Here is a 23,299-nt window from a genome sequence, read left to right as displayed (position 1 = left end):
GGATTATACACCCGAACACAGTAGGATTTACTCCTGGAATGTAAGGATGGTTCAGCATATATAAAGATATATCAATGTAATATGCCACATTAACAAAAAGGAAGAAAAGCCATATAATCATCTCAGTTGATGCAAAAAAGCATTTACTAAGATTCAATACCCTTTCAGAGCAAAAAACACTCAACAAAATAGTAATAGAAGTAAAATACCACCACATAATAAAATCTATTCATGACAAAACCACAGCAAATACAATACATAATGGTGAAAGACTTAAAGCTTTTCCTAAAATCAAGAAGGATGCCACTTTCTCCATCCTATTCAACATAGTTACTAGGAGTTCTAGCCACAGCATTTAGGAAAGAAAGAAAAATTAAAGGCCTCCAAATTGGAAAGGAAGAAGATCTGTTTGCAGATATGATCTTACATACAAAAATTCAAAGAATTCTACCAAAAAACTGTTAGAGCTAATAAACGAATTCCACAAAGTATCAGGTTACAAAGTCAGCACACAAAAGACAGTTGTATTTGTATACATGAACAATTAATAATCTAAAAAGAAAATTACAAAACCAATTCCATTTACAATAGCATCCAGAAGAATTAAACACTTAGGAATTAACCAAGGAGGTGAAAGACTGGTACAATGGAAACTATAAAACATTGCTGTAAGAAATTAAAGAAGACAGAAATCAATGGAAACTCATCCCATGTTCATGGGTTGAAACACTTTTGTTGTTGTTCTTCAGTTGCTCAGTTGTGTCCGACTCTGTGACTCCAAGGACAGCAACACACCAGGCTTCCCTGTCCTTCACCATCTCCTGGTGAAGAGACTTATGTCCACTGAGTCGGTGATGCCACCCAACCATCTCGTTCTCAAGACTTAATATTGTTAAAATGTCAATACTACCCAAAGCAATCTACATATTCAAAGCAATCCCTAACAAAGTACTAATGGCATATTTTTTTTGTAAAAATAGAAAAACCCATCCTAATGGTATCTCAAGTGACCACAAATAGCCAACACAATCTTGAAAAATAAGAATAAAACTGGCCTATCACAAAAGCTATAGTAACCAATTACAGTGTGGTACTGGCATAAAGATAGACATATAGACCAATGGAAGGGAATAGAGAGCTCAGAAATACATCCTCACATGTATGGTCAAATGATTTTTGACAAGGCTGTCCCAAGAGTGTTAATCAGGGAAAGGACAGTCTTTTCAACTAATAGTGTGAGGAAAACTGGATATCCACATCCCAAGGGATGAAGTTAGACCCTTACCCATACCATATATGGATCAAGGACCTAAATGTAAAACCCAAAACAACACAACTCTTAGAAGAAAACAGGACAAAAGCTTCATAACTTTGGACATTGGGTTCTCTGATATGACATCAAACTCACAAATAACAAAAGAAAAAACAAATTCAACTTCATGAAAATTTTAAAATTTTGTGTATCAGGAGACATTATTCACAGAATAAAAAGGCAACCCACAGAAAGGTAGACAATATTTGCAAATCATATATCTGATAAAGGGTTAAAAATCAGGTGGTTCGGTGGTAAAGAATCCACCTGTCAATGCAGGAGACACAGAAGACGTGGGTTAGATCCCTGGGTCAGGAAGATCTCCTGGAGTGGGCAACTCACTCCAGTATTTTTGCCAGGAAAATTGGACCGAGGAGCCTGCAAGCTGCAATCCATGGGGTCTCAAAGAGACACGACTGGGCACTCTGCCCCATGCAACCAGAATACAGAGAGAAACTCCTAAAACTCAATGACAAAAAAACAAACAAGTCAATTCAAAAATGGGTAAAGGACTTGGATGGACATCTATTCAAAGTAGATGAATAAATGGCCAATGAGCACATGAAAAGACAGAAAGTATAATGATAGAGTTGTCGGGGCCTGGCAGGGAGGGGAAAATGAAAGTTATTGTTTAATGGAGAGAGTTTCTGTTTTACAAGATGAAAAGAGTTAATGGGGAGAGATTGTGAGGTCGGTTGCACAACAATGTGAAATGAACTTAATACCACTGAACTTTATACTTAAAAATGGGTGGGAGGGTAAAGTTTGTGTGTATTTTACCACAATTAAAAAAAAAGGAAAAATAAATAAGTAGCCTTATTCAGACAACATAGTGTGTGTTAGTCCCTCAGTTGTGTCTGACTTTGCGACCCCATGGACTGCAGCCTGGCTGTCCATGGAATTCTCCAGGTAAGAATACTAGAGTGGGTTGCCATTTCCTTCTCCATGGGATCTTCCTGACCCAGAGATCAAAGTCAGGTATCCCGCACTACAAGCAAATTCTTTACCATCTGAGCCATCAGGGAAAGCCCAGGCAACAAAAGGACAATATTAAAAGGTTCTTAAGAAATACAAAAACAAATAAGAATCAGGTCAGCCTGAAAGATCAGTTTGGAAGTTGCAGAATGACAGCAGGATATTCAGTCTCCCCAGGAATGCAAAAAATGTGTGAACTATGGGCAATTTCAGAAATCGAAAGGCCAAAATATTTAGAAAGAGATCTATGTGAAAGTAGGAATCTGCAGCCAGAGTCAAAGGGGACTAAGGACTGAGATAGGATAATTTCATTTTGAAAATCACTGAACACAATGTGCTATTAATAACTGTGCTGTTCTGCTCTCAAAAGCAGCTCTGTCTACACAGTGAATGCTAGAGTGGACCTAGCCCCTGCAAGACCCACCTGGTACAGATGTTGCTGTCCAGTTGCTCAGTCGTATCCGACTCTGCAACACCATGGACTGCAGCACGCCAGGGTTCCCTGTCCATCACCAACTCCCGGAGCTTGCTCAAACTCATACCCATGGAATCGGTGATGCCATCCAACCATCTCATCCTGTTGTCCCCTTCTTCTCCTGCTTTCAATCCTTCCCAGCATCAGGGTCTTTTCCAGTGAGTCGACTCCTGGCATCAGGTGGCCAAAGTATTGGAGCTTCAGCATCAGTCCTTCCAATGAATATTCAGGGTTGATTTCCTTTTCAGATTGACTGTTTTGATCTCCTTGCAGTCCAAGGGATTCTCAAGAGTCTTCAACACCACAGTTCAAAAGCATCAATTCTTCAGCGCTCAGCCTTCTTTATGGTCCAACTCTCACATCTATACATGACTACTGGGAAAAACCAAAGCTTTGACTAGACAGACATTTGTTGGCAAAGTAATATCTCTGCTTTTTTAATATGCTGTCTAGGTTGGTCATAGCTTTTCTTCCAAGGAGTAAGCGTCTTTTAATTTCATAGCTGCAGTCACCTTCTGCAGTGATTTTACAGCCCTAGAAAATAAAGTCTGTCACTGTTTCCAATGTTTCCCCGTCTATTTGCCATGAAGTGATGGGACCAGATGCCATGATCTTTGTTTTTTGAATGTTGAGTTTTAAGCCAACTTTTTCACTCCTCTTTACCACTTTCCTCAAGGCTCTTTACTTCCTCTTCACTTTCTGCCATAAGGGTGGTGTTATCTGTATATCTAAGGTTATTGATATTTCTCCCGTCAATGTTGATTCTGACTTAAGCTCCATCCAGCCCAGTGTTTCTCATGATGTACTTTGCATATAAGTTAAATAAGCAGGGTGACAATATACAGCCTTAATGTACTCCTTCCCAATTTTGAACCAGTCTGTTGTTCCATGTCCGGTTCTAACTTTTGCTTCTTGACCTGCATCCAGGTTTCTCAGCAGGCAGGTAAGGTGGTCTGGTATTCCCATCTCTTCAAGAATTTTCCACAGATTGTTGTGATCCACAGTCAAAGGCTTTAGTGTAGTCAATGAAGCAGAAGTAGATGTTTTTTCTGGAATCCTCTTGCTTTTTCTATGATCCAACAGATGTTGACAATTTGATCTCTGGTTCAAATGTCTACAAAAGCAGGAGGGGCAGACCCCAGGGATTCCATCGTCCATTATAAACTCACAAAGTGGCCTCTTGGACAAATCAGTGTCATGTGAGTTTGAAATGAGTGAGTCAGATTACCTGGCCAGACCCCAGCATCAATGTACTGCAATTCTGATGAAACAGCCCAAACCGCCTCCAAAATATCACTGTGATGCTGGTGGTCTTATTCTCAAATGTGAAACCCGAAGACCCACGAGAATGGAAGCCATATCCCTAGGGACTCCATCTCAGAACCACTACTTTAAACAAGAGATTTTCTACATGGGCTAGATAACCATTCATCTCTCCTGCTAAAAACAACTAAAAATGCTAAATAAAATACCTTTTATCTAAAGGTATCTAAAATACCTTTCTGTATATAAATTTAATTTTTATTTCTTAAAAGCATAGACAAGTTAGCAAGAACCTAAGGAACACCACTTGGACCAAAATCTGAACAGAGACAGAAACCCAGACAGGCAAGTAAACACTGATATTTTGCCCTGAGGGCACCGGCAGAATCAAGGCAAACCTGTGACTCAGCTTTCAAAGCTTCAAAGGGCACATGGGCAGAGCCCAGAGCCCACCCAAGGTGGAAGGTCAAAGAAGACTTTACCTCCAGTGAAGTTGGGACTTCCAAGGATGCTGCCTCAGAAAATGAGTCAAGCAGAAATAAATCTGATCCACTTCTCCTCACCCCCAAAAGCTACCTGCACAAAAAATCAAGTGTCTCTCTCTTGGGCACTGAGCAGTTGGAGAAACAAAAAGCTCACCCTAAGAAGTTGCAATCACAAGGCAACCATCACAGATTTGTGGTTCAAATTCCCATCACACGGGTGGTCAGAAAACAATGGTCTATACTATTGGTGGGAAGAAGGATAAATTAGTACAACCACATTCAAATAGAGTTTTGCATAACCAGGAAGACTTAGACATGGCAGAAATTCCACTTCTAGTTTACAACTTGGAGAAACGCATAAAAATGTGCACACCAGGGTTATTCCTAAGAGCAAACACACGGGAGCAGTCGACAGGCTTCCCGGCAGCAGAAAGGGTAGGCACACTGTAGCGCATTCATTCAGGAAAGCTGCATGGCAGTGAAAACTGAAGGAGTCACACACGTGCTCCTGGACGTGGATCCAAATGAAACGCGAAGTGAGCCACAGAAAACCACAGTACAACTCCAGGTCTATGATGTTCCAAGCCAGGCACAGCTAAATAATACATTATCTAGAAATTGTTCGTGAGTGGCAGAACTAGCGAGAAGATCAAAAGAATGATTACTACAAAAGCAGAACAGTTGTGGGCATAAGGGCACTTAGGGGACATCTGTGGTCATAACCTTTTATTCCTTAACTTGGAGGAAGGGAACATATATGTTCATTTTATTATTTTGTTGTGTGTGTGTGTGACTTGTTTAACATATGTCTTCTGGGGACTTCCCTAGTGGTCTGGTGCTTAAGACTGTATTTCCAATGCAGGGGATGTGGGTTCCATCCCTATTTGGGGAACCAAGATCCCACATGCCCAGTGGTGCAGCCAAAAAAACAAAAAAAAATCTTCTGTGTGATATATTTTGCAATAAACATATGGCAAAAAGAAAAAAAAAACCAACTATGGAATGCTACACAGCTGTTAAAGAATGAGGCAGACATCTGATCTGATATGCGAAGATCTCCAAGATACATTGATTAATGAAAAGCACACAGGCAAAGAGAGGACATAGGAGGAAAAAAGAACGGAAATATACTCTATTTTAAATGGCCACATCATCTCTAAAAGGATAAGACACTTTACCCAGCTCTAAGGAGCTGAACCGGGTTATAAGGAAGAGAAAGCAAAAGGAGATTTTTGTACATTTAGACATTTGTACCAGGCGTAAGTAGTACTGAGCTAAAATATATAACTCTTTAAAGTCAAGTCCTAATCCTTTGGGTTGCTGCTTGGTGACCTGTTAAAAACTGCACCAGTTTTTCGAGTGTGGTGCCTCTAAGGCTGTTACCTGGCTCATACCTCGGCTTCCTTCCCCTTATCAGTAACTGTTTCACCAAATCTCAGGTTTCAGAGTGGAAGGTCCTCTGTCATCTCAAGATTTCATGGCAAGGATACAACTCCAGCCCATCCAAGCCCAGAGTCCTACAAAGACCCTGTGATGTTGTGATATAATAAGAAATACATATTTGGTCTTTGTCCTAGGTTCCTGGCACAAGAGTTTCTAAAATCCTTGGAATTTCCTGCATGATGAGGTGAGAGGAGCATCTTTTGTTATTCACAAAACTTCTTTCCAACCACCTGTATTTATGCTAACACACTGACTCTAGGTGAGCCCCTAGATACAGCTTCAGGATGGAGGCAGGTTGCCAGAGGAAGCAACCATGTGATTAGAGGATTGGAATTTTCCGCCCTACCTCCAGACTTCTACGAAAGGGAGAGGAACTGGAGATTGAGTTAAGCACCAACGGCTGATGATGCCCACACAGTGGAATCTCCATAAATACCCTAAACAACAGGGTTCTGGGAACTTCCTGGTTGGCGACTGCCAGAAGGGTGAGGCACCCCAGCTCCGTGGGGACAGAAAACCCTATGCCGGATCCTTCCAGACCTCACCTAAAGTACCCCTTTATCTGGCAGTTTATTTGTAAATAAAATTTAAATTAAATCAGTAAATATAAGTAAGGTGCTTTTCTGAGTTCTATGAGCCATTACAGAGGAGAAGGGGACGACAGAGGATGAGACGGTTGAATGGCACTGAAGGAGGAAACAGGCAGAGCTGGAGCCCATCGTAGGCCAGCCTGCGAGCATCAGGCTACATGCATGGTCACCCTCCCAGTGGACTCTGAACTTTGTGCCCGGTGTCTAAAGAAATGGCACACCAATGGAAAACCAGAACCCCAGATAAAAGAGCCTTCAGGACTTGTACTTGAACTCTCCGTTGCCTAAAAGGATACGCTAATTATCTCTGTAACAGAACAAAGTCATAAATTCCATTATGTTTATCAGGATATGAGCACAGGCCTATTGATAAATATCCACTGTTTATCTAGTCTTGTGACACATGAATCATGGGTTAACTTTGATCGTATCTCTCTTTTACCTTGTCCAGACTAGTTTCAAGGAATTTGGGGAGGTGGGTTTGAGCAAGTACACTTAGGGTATATAGTTTTCACAAAAACTGGTCGGGATCCTTGGCTAAGAGGAGACTCTGTCTTGCGCCCGCCGGTGTAATAAACTGCACTCCACTGTCTGCATTGTCCTTCTGAGCAAGTTTGTTCCCCGGAACTCCGAGCAAGCTTGGGGAGTTGGTGATGGACAGGAAGCCTGGCATGCTGCAGTCCATGGGGTTGCAAAGAGTCGGACACGACTGAGTGACTGAACTGAACTGATGAGCCATTATAGCAAATTATCAAACCTAGGTGGGAATCCCCTATTTATAACCGGTTGGTCAGAAGTACAGGTAGCAGTAACTATACAGGCGGCTGAAGTAGGGACAGCCTTGCGGGACTGAACCCTTAACCTCTGGTACCTGCACTAACTCCAGGTGGTTAGTATCAGAACCAAACTCAAGTGTAGATCACCCAGTTGATGTCAGAGAGTTTGTTGGCATTGGAAAAAACAGCACACATTTGGAGTCTGAAATGTTGTAGGTTAAAAACACCATCAAAGACCCCTGACTGCAATCCCATCAGCCACTTGGGTTTACTCTGCGGGGCTGGCTGATCTGGGACAAAAATCTCAAAAAGGCAGTGACTGAATCGTCCCTCTGGGGCCATGGGGCTGCTAGGAACGGCTACATTCCAAATCCAAAACCCTCTGCCCCAGAAACGTCCTTCATCCGCCCACCGGAGAGAAAGCCTCTTTAAGCTGTGTGCACTCTCCAGCTGGAGAAGCGAGCCATGAAGGGAAAGAAAACTGACTGGGGTTGTAAAAACTTCAGAGACAGGCCAACCACAGGACTAGACCCAGGCCTTTTCTAGAGGGTAGAGCAGACCATCCCCTAACTTGTGACTTCAGGCTCCATGTACTTCCTTCTCATCAGCAGGCACGCCACTCCCCACCCTGGTCTATTCTAGTGTTTTTTCCAGGTAAGTTTTCTCAAGATTAACCACTCTGATCTCAAGAAAACTCAGTCTGCTCAGGGAATTCTGAGTTGGGCTTAACAGCCCATCTCCAAAGATGGCACCCCATTCCAACTCCCTATTTCTACACCTTTCCACTTCCCCTGCAGAGGATGAGATGTTGGAGAGCATCACCGACTCCGTGGACATGAGTTTGAGCAAACTCTGGGAGACAGTAAAGGAGAGGGAAGCCTGGTGTGCTGCAATCCATGGGGTCACAAAGAATTGAACATGACTGAATGACTGAACTAACCACTTCCCCTGACGTCAGTCCTTTGACTACATGAATGGGTTGCTTTTCCTGCTCAGCATTTCAGGATGGAGGCAGAGTTGCAAATTAGAGCTCTCCAAGTCCTCTCTCCACTCTGCCCCACGACAACCATTCTTTTGTGTTCACTTCCTCCTTCCCATCGCCACCCCTTCCCTGGTCCACGCACGTAGGTAGCAACAGCAGGTCTGAATTGCAGCAATGGCCTCTCAGAGCTGGTTCCCCCCTGACCTCTTGCCTCTCCCCATGCCAAGTCGACCAGTCCACTGCTGCCAGAGTTTTCTCAAAACCCCATTCACCTTTGGCGGGGGGTGGGGGTGGAGTGGAGGCGGGCAGGGGTCGCCAGCTCAAGCATCTCCAAGGCTTCTCACCTAAAATGCCAACAGGCAGCTAGACACACACAGAACCCCCCCAGCCCTGATGCTCACTACTCCCCAACAGCATCCGTTCTGTCAACTAAGTGCCAGGGTCCTGCGGGTTGAGCGGAAAACAAAGCAGACACAAATCTCCAGCCTCACAGATCGTCCATCACCTGCCTCCTGCCAGTGAGGCTGGGGGCATCATCCCTTCAAAGCCTGGCTTTTCTCAGCACATGACTTTGCTCCATGTGCCACTGCCTGGGGGCCGTGTCCTCCTCTCTACCAACCCAGATGTGACTCTGCACCAGTTCTCCCAAGACATCCTTCCTGACCAGTCCTCCTCCCACCCAGTCCCCCCAACCTGCAGGCCCCTGGCCTCACCTGTTCTGCTCTCCACGGTGAATCCTCCCGGAACTGTCCTCCACGGGCCCCATCCACAGTTACCACTAGGACGTGTCCACTAAGTGCCAGTTCACGTTATTTCACTATATCCCTCCATTAAGCCCCCTGAGGAAGGTCTTTTTTTTTTTTCTCAAGTTTTAAACTTTTCATTTTGTTTTGGGAAATAGCTGATTAACAATGCTGTGGTACTTTCAGGTGAACGGTGAAGGGACTCATCCATACGTACACACGTATCCATTCTCCCCGAAATCCCCCTCCCATCCAGGCTGGTACATAACATTGAGCAGAGTTTTCTGTGCTATACGCTAGGTCCTTGTTGGTTATCCATTTTGAATACAGCAGTGTGTATATGACCTTCCCAAACCTCCTAACTATCCCTTCTCTTGGCAACCATAAGTTCGTTTTCTAAGTCTATGAGTTTCTTTCTGTTTCGTAAGTTTATTTGCATCTTTTTTTTTAGATTCCACATATAAGGGATGTCATATATTTCTCCTTCTCTTTCTCACTTCCTGGACTCGGTATGACACTCCCTAGGTCCATCCAAGTTGCTGCAAATGGCATTATTTCATCCTTTTTAAGGGCTAATGTTCTATTGTACATTTATGCGTCACATCCTCTTTATCCATTCCTCTGTCAGTGACATTTTAGGTTGCTTCCATTTCTTGGCTATTGTAAACAGTGCTGCAGTGAACAGTGGGGTGCATGTATCCTTTTGGATCATGATTTTCTCCAGATATATATGCCCAGGAGTGGGACTGCAGGGTCATATCGTAGCTCTATTTTTAGTTTTCTAAGGAATCTCCATACTCTTTTCCATAGTGGTTGTACCAATTCACATTCCCACCAACAGCCCATAAGGAAGGTCGTACTGCCCCTATTTTCTCGATGAGAAAACCAAGGCTCACAGAGCCTAAGGAACTTGCCAGGAGTGACAGGCTAAGTGGTAAAAGGCTAAGCCCGAGCTCCCTGACTCAGCCATGGCTATACCACTTCCCTAGTAATTTTCTACACTCATTTTTGCACTTAGCATCTCACTGGCCACAGAAACCGTGCTCAGTAAACAGCAACCGTGACTGTTCTCCTCAACCAGTCACCACGAGAGTGAGCGTGAGTTCTGTTCCGGCACACACATCCTTGTTTCCTCAACCACAGGACAAGCCACCTCGGCCGGGGCCACGTCTCCAGATGCTCTGTGGCCTTACAGCATCCAGCAGCTGTGCCTGCCACAGATGCTCAGCAAAGGCCTGAGGAGGGAACAAGCAGCTCCTTGGAAGAATGCACAGTAGCAACTTTCGCCTTTCTTAAACCATTCAGTCAGTTGGAAAAAGTCAGGATTAGATCACGGGAGATTTATTCTGCCAAATACTGAAATTGCCATTTAAGAATACCGGAAGTAAAAAGGGACGGAAAAATGGTTCGGATCAGCAAAAACAAAAACAGCTGTTTAGCAACCAACTAGAATAAAATAGTCAAAATCCAGAAGGGCTGAGGAAAGCCTAAAGTCTTAGGCAACATGGCAGCGGGGAGAGCCCTGCCCTGAGTGAAGACTCCCACAAGCCCAAGTGACAACAAACGGCGTTGGGGCCAAAGCAGCCAACAGCGATCAGGAGATCAAATAGGAAGTCAGAGGGTTTCAGGTTGGTCTTTTCAGACCTGTGCACAGGGACACTGAGACATCACGCTCTGATATTCTGTTGGGACAGCAGGAAGAACTCAAGGCCAGGAATCAGAATTGCTGCTTCCCAAACATGGCTCTGCCTCTTACAGAAGTCTCTGGACCCCCACCCGCCCAAACCTCTGATCCATCATCCCTGACAATGAAATCATGACCTTAACCCGTCCTGGGGAGAAATGTCCAATAAAGACTAAAACTATAAGGAATATTATTAACAAAAGCAACGGAACATCAGTAGTTGGTTCCATAGCATCCTGGGGTATGCTAGTTGAGATCAGACCCCAGTATTTGTTGAAACCTGATGGCCAACAGGTAGGAGTGAGGCTGCTATTAGCAGATGATAGTAGCTGTTCCATTTTTCTAGAGGTGAAGGTTGAATTCACTTTTATGGGAAAAAAAAAAAAAAAAAAAGACTTTCGTTTTCTTTCCTGTGTTGTAATTCTATTCTGCTATTCCCAAGCATTCAGTAAAACTTTGTGAAATATCTGACAGTATTTTCAAAAGATGTACTTTGAGAAGTTATGCGATAGATCTGTTTGCGTAGACCTGAAGGCAAAATAACAGTATGAGGAAAGAGGCCACAGCTCTGAGACACGTAGAACTCGGTTACATGAAGTAAACTAGGTTACATAAAGAGTAAATAGACAGCTGGCCACGAAAATAAGTAATCCAGGTAGATTTCATTCAACAAATATTTTTTGAGCCCCAACTATGTCCCAGGTTTGGTGGAATACACAACAAGCACTCCTTAGGTATTTCTAAAAGTATCTGCAGAGGGATCTTGGTAAAAGAATTCCTACAGGTTAAGTATGAAAGTAGCTTGAATAATTGTCATTTAGTGGCTCAGAGGTTAAAGCAACTGCCTGGAATGCGGGAGACCCGGGTTCGATCCCTGGGTCGGGAAGATCCCCTGGAGAAGGAAATGGCAACCCACTCCAGTACTCTTGCCTGGAGAATCCCATGGAGGGAGGAGCCTGGTAGGCTATACAGTCCATGGGGTCGCAAAGAGTCAGTCAGAGCGACTTCACACCTTCACACCAGGGACTATACAGACATGCCCCATGGTCAGGAAACTAAGGTCCCACATGCTGTGGAATGATGACAAAATGGTTTTTAATTAAAGTGGTTGTATCATTTAAAAAAAAAAAGCCCTTCTGATGAACTGCTTATCTCTTTCTGCTTTCAAGATTCTTTGATCATGGCATGTCTATGTGTGAATCTCTTTAATTTTATCCTACTTGGAGTTCACTGAACTTCTTGGGTATCTAAATTATTATTTTTCATCAAATTTGAGAAGTTTGGGGCTGTTATTTCTTCAAACTTCGTTCTGCTCCTTTTTCTCTACCCTCTTTCTAGGACTCCCATCACGTGTATGTTGTAGATGTCCGAGGCTCTGTTTTCCTTCACTTTTTTCCTTTTGTTCCCCAGTGTTTAATCTCAATACACCTATCCTCAAGTTTGCTGATCCTAAGAATTCCCTGGCGGTCCAGTGGTTAGGACTCCATGCTGAAAATTTCACTGCTAAGGGTGTGGGTTCAGTCCCTGGTCAGGGAACCAAGGTCCCACAACCCTCATGGCAAGGCCTTTAAAGAAGAAAAAAAAAAGTTGGGGGGAGTGGCAGGGCAAAACAAAGTTTGCCATTTCTTCTACTTGCCCAACTCTGCTGTTGAGTTTCTCTAGTGATTTTTTTCACATTAGTTATCATAATTTTCAACTTCAGAATTTTTTTTATAATTTCTATCACTTACTGATCATGTTTGGTGAGGCACTGTTCTCATACTTTTTTTAGTTCTTTAAACATATTTTTCATCAGATGATTCAAAATCTTCTGCTTAAAGTCCAACGTCTGAGTTTCCTCAGGGGATGGTTTCTACCGACTGCATGTTTTCCTGTTGTACATGCCATTCTTTCTTGTTTTTACATGCCTCATAATTTTTTGTTGAAAACAAGATTCAGCCATTTTTCTTGAATAAATGCACCTAGGGTTGCTGCAAGCCTTTGGTTAATTTACAGACTTCTGAACAAGTTGTTTTTGCCAGTTTTCTTTTCTTATACAGAGAAGTATCCTTCAGAAGTCCTTATTACACCATTCTGCAGGAATCTAAATCTCACATGGCATTTAAAAAGAGGTTTTCATCCCCCTAAATAATTTTGTGAAATATATATGGGTAAAAGAATGCTGATACTTAAATACTCTGTACTTGACCTTAACCTCCAAATAGTGTTATAAATGCCACACTGCTCTAAATTTTTCAAAACTCTGATTTAAAAGACACAGCAAATTTTTTTAAACACACAATTTTATAATCCCAGCATCCAGAAAAAAAAAACTGGAATAACATTTCCAAAGAACAAATGAGGTGTTAGCATTCCCAGAAAACCAAAATTAAGGTCCTTTACACCTTGTTTTACCTTTCTCGAGTAGAAGCGTCATGGCTCTCGTTCTGTGGGAACAGATCAGAGCCACAGTTTGATAAGGTATGTGGGCTATTTTTAAAGCTGCACTGTATGAGGCAATAAAAGATTACATATGTTGCAATCCTTTTTTCATGTACATTTTAGTGGCTTCACTTTTTTTTAAAGAGTTACTTATTTCCTTCATCCATGGGCTGCGCTGGGTCTCCATTGCTGCACCTGGGCTTTCTCTAGTTGTGCGGGGCAAGGGCTGCTCCCTAGTTGCAGTGGGTGGGCTTCTCACTGGGGCGGGCTCCGTGGCTGTGGCACACAGGCTTAACTGCTCCATAGCATGTGGAGTCTTCCCAGACCAGGGATTGAACTGGTGTCCCTTTTCCCCTGCAGGCAGATTCTTGATCTCTGAGCCACCAGGGAAGCCCTTAAAGAATTTTTTTTTTTTTTTTTGGCTGCATGGCAGGTTGGATCTTCGTTCCCCAACCAGGGTTTGAACCTGCAACCCCTGCATTGGAAGTGTAGTATCTTAGCCACTGGACCACCAGGGAAGTACCGGTTTCACATTTCTTTTTGCCATAAAAATGCTGGTCCGAACAGCCAAGTATGTTTGTGTACGTGTCCCATTATACCTTAGCCGACATTTTTAGAGCTGAAATTGCCATGTCAAATGTCTGTTTTTAAGGCTTAGGATTCAACTATCCTCTGCCACTTAATGCCCTGCCCTGTAGCGTAGCACATTTTCCTCTCTTAAGTTGGAATTTTACTGTTTAAAATCAGTATTAGCAGATGACAAGTAAGCATATGAAAAGATGCTCTCATTAGTCACCAGAGAAATTCAAATTGAAACCACCATGAGATACTACTACATACCTTTTAAAATGGCTAAAATGAAAAACACTGACCATCTCCAGAGGTGGTGAGGATGGAGGGACCAGCTCACTCGCTGCAGGTAGGAATGTAAAATGACACAAGCACTTTGGAAAATGGCTCAGCAGTTTAAGTTAAACACACACTTACCATACAGCCACTTCACTCCTATGCCTGTGCCCAAGAGAAAGGAAGTATATGACCATACAAAGACTTGTACACAGAGGGTCAGAGCAGCTTTATTTAAAATTGCCAAAAACTGGAAACAACTAAAATGACCAACAACAGGTGAACAGACAAATCGTGGGCTATCCACTAACGGAATATTACTCAGCCATTGAAAGAACTGTTGATACATGCAACACGGGCAAAGCTCAAAATAATTCTGCTGAGTGAATGAAGCCAGACAAAAAAGGAATACATACGATACGAGTTCACTTACATAATATTCCAGAAAGTGCCAACTAACTTATAATAACAGAAAGCAGTTAGCGATTACTTGGAGATGGGGGAAGCAGAGAGGAGTGAGTGGGAGGGATAACCAAGGGACACTTTTGGACAATCACTATCTTAACTGTGCTCATGATTTCACAAGAGTATGCATATGTCTAAATATAAATCGTACACTTCAAATACGTGCAATTTTTATGTTAAAAATACCTCAATCAAGCTGTGTAAAAAAAAGATAAAACAGTATAGGAATGTATAAGAAAATTTAAGAGTCAGTTTATTCGATTTACAGGACTATGGAAGATGTTGTTAATCAGAAAACTGCAGTAACTGAAGGAAGCTGAATATAATTCATAAACTCAATTTAAAATCTTCATATGAGTTAAGATTGCAAATGGATCAAGTGTTAATCCAAAGGCCCCTTAAAATGATTGTGAACATTTTCTAGAATCACAAATAGAACAGAAAGATTTGTAGGCTACACTTAAAAGTTAGATGTAAAAGACTGGCCCTTAAAGGAAGAATGAGATTTTTGAGTCTGTGACTTAAACAAACTGAAACTCAATTTTTCAACCAAAGTTACTTCTGAAAAATCTTTGCATTACACAGAAATCCAGGGTAAAGGGATAAAAAAAAATCTCACCCCAAAACTCATCAAGTCACTTAGTCTCTCCAAACCTCAGTTTCCTCATTCATGAGAGGAATGTTTTCCAGGATAAAGAATCTACTTATTATGAATGATTTGAGATTAATAAATTTTGTATTGGTAAAACAGCACGTTAGAAAAAGCACTCAGAGAAGCATACAGTGATGGGCAAATTGAAAAGATTAGCAACACAGATCGCAGTCTATAGTAACTGCAGCCAGACCCTGGGCTGACCAGTGACAGGCGTTGCAAAGGTGACGTACACATCCTCAGAGACAAAGCATGACTCAGCACAGCCAGACCGTGGAATTTTCCCCAGGCTGTCAGGAATTTTCAGCCAGGATGTCAATAAGGAGAGGAGCTGCGGCATGTGGCATCTGGCCCCGCTGCAACACACAGCTGGTGGAAATGTACTTGAAGCAGCCCCACCCTCCCCCTGGCCTGCCAGCAAATCAGGATGAGTGGGTGAGGAATGGCAGCAATGTGGCAAGTTGAGATGACCAGGAATTATGCCTTCTGGCATTAAAAAAAAAAAAAAGCTACATCCACCTTCCTCCAGGATCACCAAGGAGATGGAGAGGAGGACAGGGGAGGGCAGGAAGCTTCAGTGGCAGAGTCTTAGTTACGGTAACTAAGCAAAGCTCTGGGGACTCAGGAAGGATGCAGGAACTGAGAAGCCAAGCAAGCTTGAACAAATCAGATGATCAGGGAGAAGAAGGCCCTTCCTGGCGACTAACTTTCCTCTCCAACGGATGGATTTGGGGAAGACACACGATAAAACATGACACTCTGGCAGGGGTTGGGAAGGGGAGGAAAGGGGTCAGAATCTTGGATTTTGCTCATTAGCTTCCTCGGGGCCCCAGTTTCTCAGTTTCAGAAGGGAGGTGGTTTGGGACCGTCACCCAACTGCCCCTCTTCTCCTCACAGGGATGCCAGTAAGAGTGACAACATTCAACTCTGTCAGCCAAGATGGGAGGCTGAGAGCAGAGAGGACAGGCCAGTGGAAGTTTGTGGAGGGTGGAGTCTGTCAAAGGCCCAGGGGCATTTCTACTCATACCATCTGCCTGTACGCTCGGCCCGCTTTCCCAAGCAAATGCCATCTCAGGGTGAAAAACAGCCACTGTGCTGGCCCAAGACCTAGGACATGTGAGGACATGGGAAAATCTCAGGATGGAGAACAGCTCATGGGTCTTGAAGGGTCATCTGAGAAAAATCCCCGGGCTAAGGAATCCCCGTGCTGAGCGCTGGCCTGAGCTCTGGGCAATGCGGTCCCTGAGCCAAGAACCTGGCTGTGAAACAGGGGCAGCGGCTGGCCAGCCTCTGGGTGGAGCGGGGAGGCATATCAGTGTCTGAATGCAGGCGGGCGGCTGCACGGAGCCAGGACCATGCCCGGCCAGGGCGCCCTCTCAGACCATCAGGGGCGCCCCTGCAGAATTCAGGCTGAGGAGAGGAGCCAGGGTCGGTGCAATCAGTGGCGTTTCCTGCGGGAGGGGCAACCTCAAGAGCAGGAGGCTGTCCAGGGCCATGCTGCCACATGGAGGGCCACCGGGGGAAGAGGGGCAAGTCCACCGCCCCTGCCTGCATCGTTTTGGGGACACGCATCCGGTGCTGTTTCAGCCAACCGACAGAGCCACCCCCTGCGCTAGGTTGCAGCCTCCCCAGGTCCCTCCGCTCAGCTGCCTGCCCTCCACATGGACTCAAGGGGTCTCCTCAGAGGCTGCCTGGCCCTACAGGGGGCCTTCCTGAGGTCCTGAGGAGCCACACCCCTTTCCCCCTGACAGGCCTCCCAAGCCACACCCTTCCAAAGTTGGGCCTCCTGCTGAGGCGGGCTAGCTGCCAACTGGGGCCAGCAGGGAGCGACACCACGGTCTTGTGAAAACCAAGAAAACCAAGAGCGCTGGGAACAGACAAAGACTGCTTATAGTTTCCAAAAATCGGACTGCTTGGCCTTTTTTATTGATTGAGCTTGATCACTGACACGCCAGGGCTGCTAAAATCTACAGCGGCTGCTCCTGGAGATGACCCACGCATATCCCACTGACCTGGATTCAGGCACAGGACTTACCCTCAGTGTTTTGTCGGCTCTCGGGAGGTAGGCACTATCTAAATAAAAGAAGAAGACAGTGTTACCCCATTTCTCTCCAACTGCTCCCCAGAGAACCCAGGAGAGACAGGAGAACACACTTAGAACCCAGAGCAGACCTGCTGTGGCTCCACACCTCCCCAGGCCCACCCCCTGATCTCAGGGAGGGGTACCTGGGGCGGGTGGGGTTGGGGGGAACACCAGGCCACACAGGGCTGAGAGCACCCGTGCTCTGCCGTCCAATTCCCTGGGCTCCACTGCTTGGCCACCCACTCCCAGGACCACTCAAGGCTTGTCTCCTCCTCCGTGAAATGGGAGTGACACCTCCACCAGGTCGGAGGGCTGCTGAGGAGGCCATACATGCTCCAAGAGCTGGCACCCCGCCTGGTACAGAGGACATGCTCAGACCTTAGCCGATGGGCCCAGTAAGAAGCATTTAAGTAAAGCTCTTTTCTGGCACCCCCTACACAAGAACAAGAAGTTCTAGAAACTTCTCTTCTTTGATCTGAAGTGCCTGGTCCTCCTGCCCACTCCATCTAGCCCCAGGCCTATCTTCTCTGCAGAGCCTTCTCTAATCCTTAGGTGCTGCCTCCTGTCCGGTTCTCTGAGCCTGGTTCCTGTCTCTCTCTGAAACCTGACCCACAAACGAAGAAGCTATCCCGTCTCCTATTTCACTGACTAAGTCCTCAGATCCTTTCCTGCAGACAGCAGCACCCCTCCCCCGCCCACTCCACACACGAAGAGCATACCCTGTGTTTGGGCCCATGGGAGCCCAGACAGTGGCTCCTAACCACTTTCTGGAGTTTACAGACTGACCGCTTGATTTTGAATGACCACACCTGCCCATCAGCTTTAACCACTGGTCAGGAAAGAGCAATATGCAGACACAGGCCAACGCACCATCAGATGAACTAAGTCCGTATTCTGAGAAAAGCAATTGCTTGGTAGATTCGGTCAAGACTGAAAATGAATGTTTGGGGCATTCAATTCATTAAAATACTTCTTGAGCACATACCCTGCATAGGCACCATGCCAGAAGGCACAGGCTCTGCTCCCCAAGTGCCAAAAAGCAGGTTGTTGGGGGAGAGCTAAGAGAGGTTAACAACAGGATAACACACGAGAGGGACCCAAGCAGGTACCCTGAGCCTGACAGTGTGCGGCAGACCCCAGCTGCGCCCTCTGCCAGCTGTGTGACTCTGGGGGAGTTATGCACCCACAGTTCCTCATCTGTAAACAAGGAGCTAACAGTACTTTTGTTGTAGGGTTGTTGTGATAAATAATACACAAAAGGGGCTTAGCAAGGTCCCTGTCACCTCACAGTAGTTCAGTTCAGTTCAGTCGCTCAGTCGTGTCCGACTCTTTGCGACCCCATGAATTGCAGCACGCCAGGCCTCCCTGTCCATCACCATCTCTCGGAGTTCACTCAGACTCACATTCATCGAGTCTGTGATGCCATCCAGCCATCTCATCCTGGGTCGTCCCCTTCTCCTCCTGCCCCCAATCTCTCCCAGCCTCACAGTAAGAGCTCAACAAAGGTTGGCTTTTATTATAACAAGAAATCATTATTTATAATCACTATGATTAAAAGAGAGAACCCAGGTCCAACTCAATAGATTCAGCAAGCCTTAATGCAGAAAAGTCTGAAGAGTAATTTCGCCAGGACAAGATAAGAGGAAAAGGCCTGCAGAGAACAAGGTCACGAGGAATAAGAGCAAAGGAGGGGGCAACAGCGAGTCGTCTCAGATGAAGCTGAGGCAGAAGAGGGTACCTGCGGGGCCAAGTGGAAGAAAAAGCCCAGGAGGTGGGGTCCCACCTTTCCCTTCAGTAAGAGGACATGGTTTTCTCTTTTCGTCATCTTCCCATCCTCCACTATCAGGCCCCACTCCTTTGACAGTTTGGCAAAGTTTCCAGCGCTGAGACTAGAGGCAGTTAGGACAGAAGGGAAGACAGGGTCAAGCGGGCCCAGGTGAAGCTTCAAAGAGAGCAGGCAAAACGCCCCACTTCCGTGAAGGACGTCTCCGGAAGAGAAACTAGCCCTCAAACAGGCACACTTTCCAAATGGGGGGAAGAGGCCTCACTCAGAAGAGTAAGATGCTCCTGAGAGGCAGCCAGAGAGACGGCCCATACTAGTCCTCAAGAGCAACGCCGAGGTGCATGAGGTGTCCCGCTCACACAGAAGGGTGCTGGAGAGGGATGTGGATGGCCCGGGGCTGCCCGGGCTCTCCGCCCAGATCCTCTGATTTGTGACAATCATCCTTGCAGCACCGGATCGGGCTGCAACTTGGAAAGAGACCTCGGTCTGCAGTCCCGCAGAGCCCTAGTCCCCACGCCCCGGGGAGCAGTGTCAGGACAGACACCTAGCACAGCACCCAGGGCTCTGGAAGTGAGACAGAAGAAAACAAGGCAGCGGACCACAAAGAAAGGAAAAGGCAAGCCGCCTGTACAGGCGCATCAAAGGCAGGAGGGAGCCACCGGGCTCACAGCCCCATGGCAGACCCCTCTGAGGGGCGATGCCGGCGGTGGAGCAGGCTTCAGTAGAGAGAGAGAGAGATAAGGCACAGAGGGGACTTGGGGTAAACTGGCGAAGTATGAATGGCCGCCTAATTTAAACAACAGATATTGAGCAACTACAGAGAACAAAGCCCTTTCCTTCAGGACAGGCAGAGCAGCCACTAAGAAACTTCTCACAAGGACACCTGCTCACAGGTTGCTTATTAGGATACAAACACAGCCAACTGTAGCTCAGGCCCGCTGCTTCTGGGCCCTCAGAGCCCAGCCAAGCCCCCTGGCGCCTCTGGACCCAACCTCACTTCTGACTTAGCGACCGCCCTCGCCTTGTTCCGTCTCCTGCAGAGGTCTCTGCTCGGGGACCAACCGAACGTCTCACTCTACTTGGAACCCCTACCTGTTTCCTCCACATTCTCCTTCCACCCTCCTCAGCCTTCCTCCGGTAGGCTCTAGTTACTTAAAACTCACTTCTACTTCATCGTGAAACCCTGGCCACTCGAATCCATCACTGCTTCTTCACTGCTGGCCCCAGCGAAATCAAAAGGCTCGCAATTCATCTCTTCCATGGAGCTTTCCCCAATCCATGCCCATCCAGCCCCCAGCCAGTCCAGTTCTCCTCTCCCTGGCCTTGCTGTCTCTCACCCTGATGTGCCAGCCTCTACAAAACTTCCTCCTCCACGTCCTCCTTGGGCCATACTTCGCCCACACCCGCTCTACACAAACATCTACGGCATGCTGACTGGCTGCTTACGTTCTGTTTCTTTTCCTCTCCCCCAACCAGTTTGTTGGCAGTCTGGGGCACCTCATCTCCCAGGTCTTGGTTCATGCAGCACCCAGTCTAGGGCTCTGAACATGACAAGTGTTCAGAGAATGCGAGCAAGGGTTCACGAGTTTAGATGAAGAGCGGGCAAGCAGAAAAGCCGTAGCTGCGAGCAGATACAAATGCTGAGCACATCCATCCCAGCGCAAGTGTTTGCAACACAGGCAGGGGAAGAGTGAGGGGAAGCCAAGGCTGCAGGTGCAGGGGCTAAGGGAGCAAGGGGAAGGCTGACCTCTTGGTAAAGACTGGGGAGGCTCTGGTTATGATCTGGCAAATATTGGCACCTCTGTGAGCCTCAGTTTTCTCAGCTAAAGAATGGGGATCTCTGGCCTACTCTTTCTCTCTTAAAAATCAGATTTTTAAGAATTTCAAAGGTGCCAGGGGCCGAGGGACCTGACCTGGCCCCAGCACTTGTGAAATGAGGAAAGGAATCCCCAGAAGTGAAAAGAACTCACTCAGAGTACACAATTCAAGACAAGCTGGGAGAAACCTGTATGGCAGGTCCTCCCCAACTGGGCTTCAGCCTGCATGCCCAGGAGGACATTTCCCCAGGCCCAGCTGCTACTCACTGCACTTCGTAAACTGCTAAAAGCTGTAGAAATAACGGACTGAGCCCAGATCCACCTCCTCCTAATCACTGCTCCTGGGCGCCCCAGGCTTTCACCTCTGCAACTAAGTGGAATTATAAGAATGCCCCCCAGGGGTTACTAGGAGGATCCTACGGGAAGCAGAGTGCAGGCACTCGGAACACGGAAAACCCTCTCCTTACACGCCGCGGCTTTCTTCGGAGCTGAGCAACTTCCAGTATGATGGGGGACACTTGGGCTCCGGACTCTGACAGACCTGGGTTCGAACCCTCAGGGACCTCGCGCGAGGCATCTGAGGGCTCCGTGCCCTCAGCTTCTCCATCTGCAAAATGGGCCCGAGAGCAGGAATAAGGCCGCCAGCAGCCCCCCTGGGCGCGGGGCGGATGAGGCCGGGCGGTGCCCGCGCGGGGAGGATGCTCGCCGGCGGGCGGGCCGGGAGGAGTGGGGCGAGGGATCCGCGAGGAGGGGTCCCAGGGCGGGGCGGAGGGCTCGCGCAGGCAGTCCCCCGCCAGAGGGGGAGGGGAGGGGCGGCGCACGTCGCGCCGCGTCGCGCGCCGCCCGCCGCCGTCTCCTACAGCCGTCACTCGCGGAGCCCGCGCCGCCTTGGCGCGCGCGACCCTTACATAAGCGTCCCCCGCGGCAGCGCCGGCGCACGCCCACCCGCTCCGACCCGCTGCGAGAAGCGGGAGATGCACAGCGCCGGCGGCACTCACCTCCTCGCTGCCGCCGCAAGTCGTCGCCACCGCCTCTACGGCCGCTGTCTCCACTGACAGGGAACAGCTGCGGTCTCCGCGCAACCGAACTTGCTGCAGTCCCAGTCCCGCCTTACGGACTTCCTATTGGCTCAGGCAGCCCAACCCCTCCTGTTATTGGGCAGTTCCCTCCGTCACTCACCGCTCCCTGCCCAGGACTCCTCCCTACGCCCGCCCGCCCGTCACGTTTAAGCCTTGGCGCCCCACGTTAGCCCCGCCCCCCTCGTCCCCGGCGGGCCACTTGATTGGTGACAAGGCTGGGGAAGTCCGCCCCTGGTACACCACCGCCTACTCCCTTGTCTCCAGAGCCCCACGTGGGCCGCAAGGCCCCCGCCTTGTCCCGCAATAGGCGGAAGTGGCCGTGCTTTGACAGGCTGTGATTGGCTGTCGGCGGGGGTGGGGCCATGCGATTCATTCACTCGAGTAGCACGTGTCTCCCAAAGCCGCAAGCATAACAGATAGCAACCTGGCTCGGGGTTCGGGTACACTCAGATATGCGCTAGTGGGTGGAGGAGAAGTCGGAGCAAAAGGGTTTGCGAAGGGCAGGAGGAAGGAAATGGCGCTTGTGCCGCACGACTTGATGTGATTGTGTCTTTTAGCAGCTGCGGTGGGCGGGGTGGGGAGTGATGGTGATGGGGAGGAATCTTGGTGTGACCTTGGACAAGAGACTTCCCTTCTCTGAGCCTCAATTTCCTAGTCTGCAAATCGAGTCCACTCAGGACCTAGAGAGTTTAGAAGGCTTGGTTGAACGGAAAGTTTCCAAAATGGGGCTCTGTGCCAACCAGAGGATGCAGAAGTGACCAAAACAAACCAAAATTACTGCCTCCCAGTGAAAGAAGATAGATGATTAAAACAAAAAAAACAATGCGACCCTGAACAGGTCTCAGCAATGATGCTCTTAAGGGTGCAAACACTGTTATCAGGTCAGAGAATTAAAAACAGCAAAGATAATAAATCAGTTGTAAACTTCCACTTTTGTTTCAGTGATAAAGATTAGCATAAAGCACTTTCCTGAGCTATTTTGCAGGATTTAACACCTCACCGCCTCCCCCCACCCCACCCCAGGTGCTCAACCAATAGATCAACTGAAAGCTGTCAACCTTTGCCCCAATTCTATGCTGAATTCCCCTCCATTCAAGCCCCTTCATGAGCATGCATATATGACCCAAGCCAGTTCATGAATATGTATGTACCCTTAGCTTAAAGGTCCCCCAATTTTGCTGTTCAGGGATACACCACTCTGAGAAAAATCCCCAGTGTTCTCGTTACTTGCTGCAAGGAATAAATTCTTCCTTCTCCTGATTTTTTGGCTGAACCAAGAGATGGACCCCGTTTTCAGGAACATGGGCTCAGTGCTGGCTAGTCCCTGTGAAATTGAGTCTGGTGGCTTCACTCAGGTTCAGGTGAATCACATGTCAATACCACCAGGTGGAGGTCTGAACAAAGAAACTAATTGAGAACTAGATA

General features: G+C 47.0%; 1 protein-coding gene across 2 annotated transcripts in view; it reads right to left on the bottom strand.

Annotated features, from left to right (window-relative positions):
* The window catches only part of PC (pyruvate carboxylase), a 103,705-nt gene extending 81,895 nt beyond the window's left edge, over positions 1 to 21,810 (bottom strand). The window contains exons 1-2 of one of the 2 annotated variants that reach the window (XM_068978372.1): positions 21,794 to 21,810; positions 17,148 to 17,185 (exon numbers count right to left, since the gene is read on the bottom strand). The gene's annotated coding sequence lies outside the window, so the exon portion shown is untranslated. The remainder of the gene's footprint in view (positions 1 to 17,147; positions 17,186 to 21,793) is intronic. The other variant, XM_068978374.1, reaches the window with a different exon arrangement.
* Between the last annotated feature and the right edge of the window lie 1,489 nt (positions 21,811 to 23,299).

This window comes from Capricornis sumatraensis, chromosome 8, assembly GCF_032405125.1.
Source record: "Capricornis sumatraensis isolate serow.1 chromosome 8, serow.2, whole genome shotgun sequence".
In the NCBI taxonomy this organism is placed as follows: Eukaryota; Metazoa; Chordata; class Mammalia; order Artiodactyla; family Bovidae; genus Capricornis; species Capricornis sumatraensis.
This window is presented reverse-complemented; position numbering and strand designations above follow the sequence as displayed.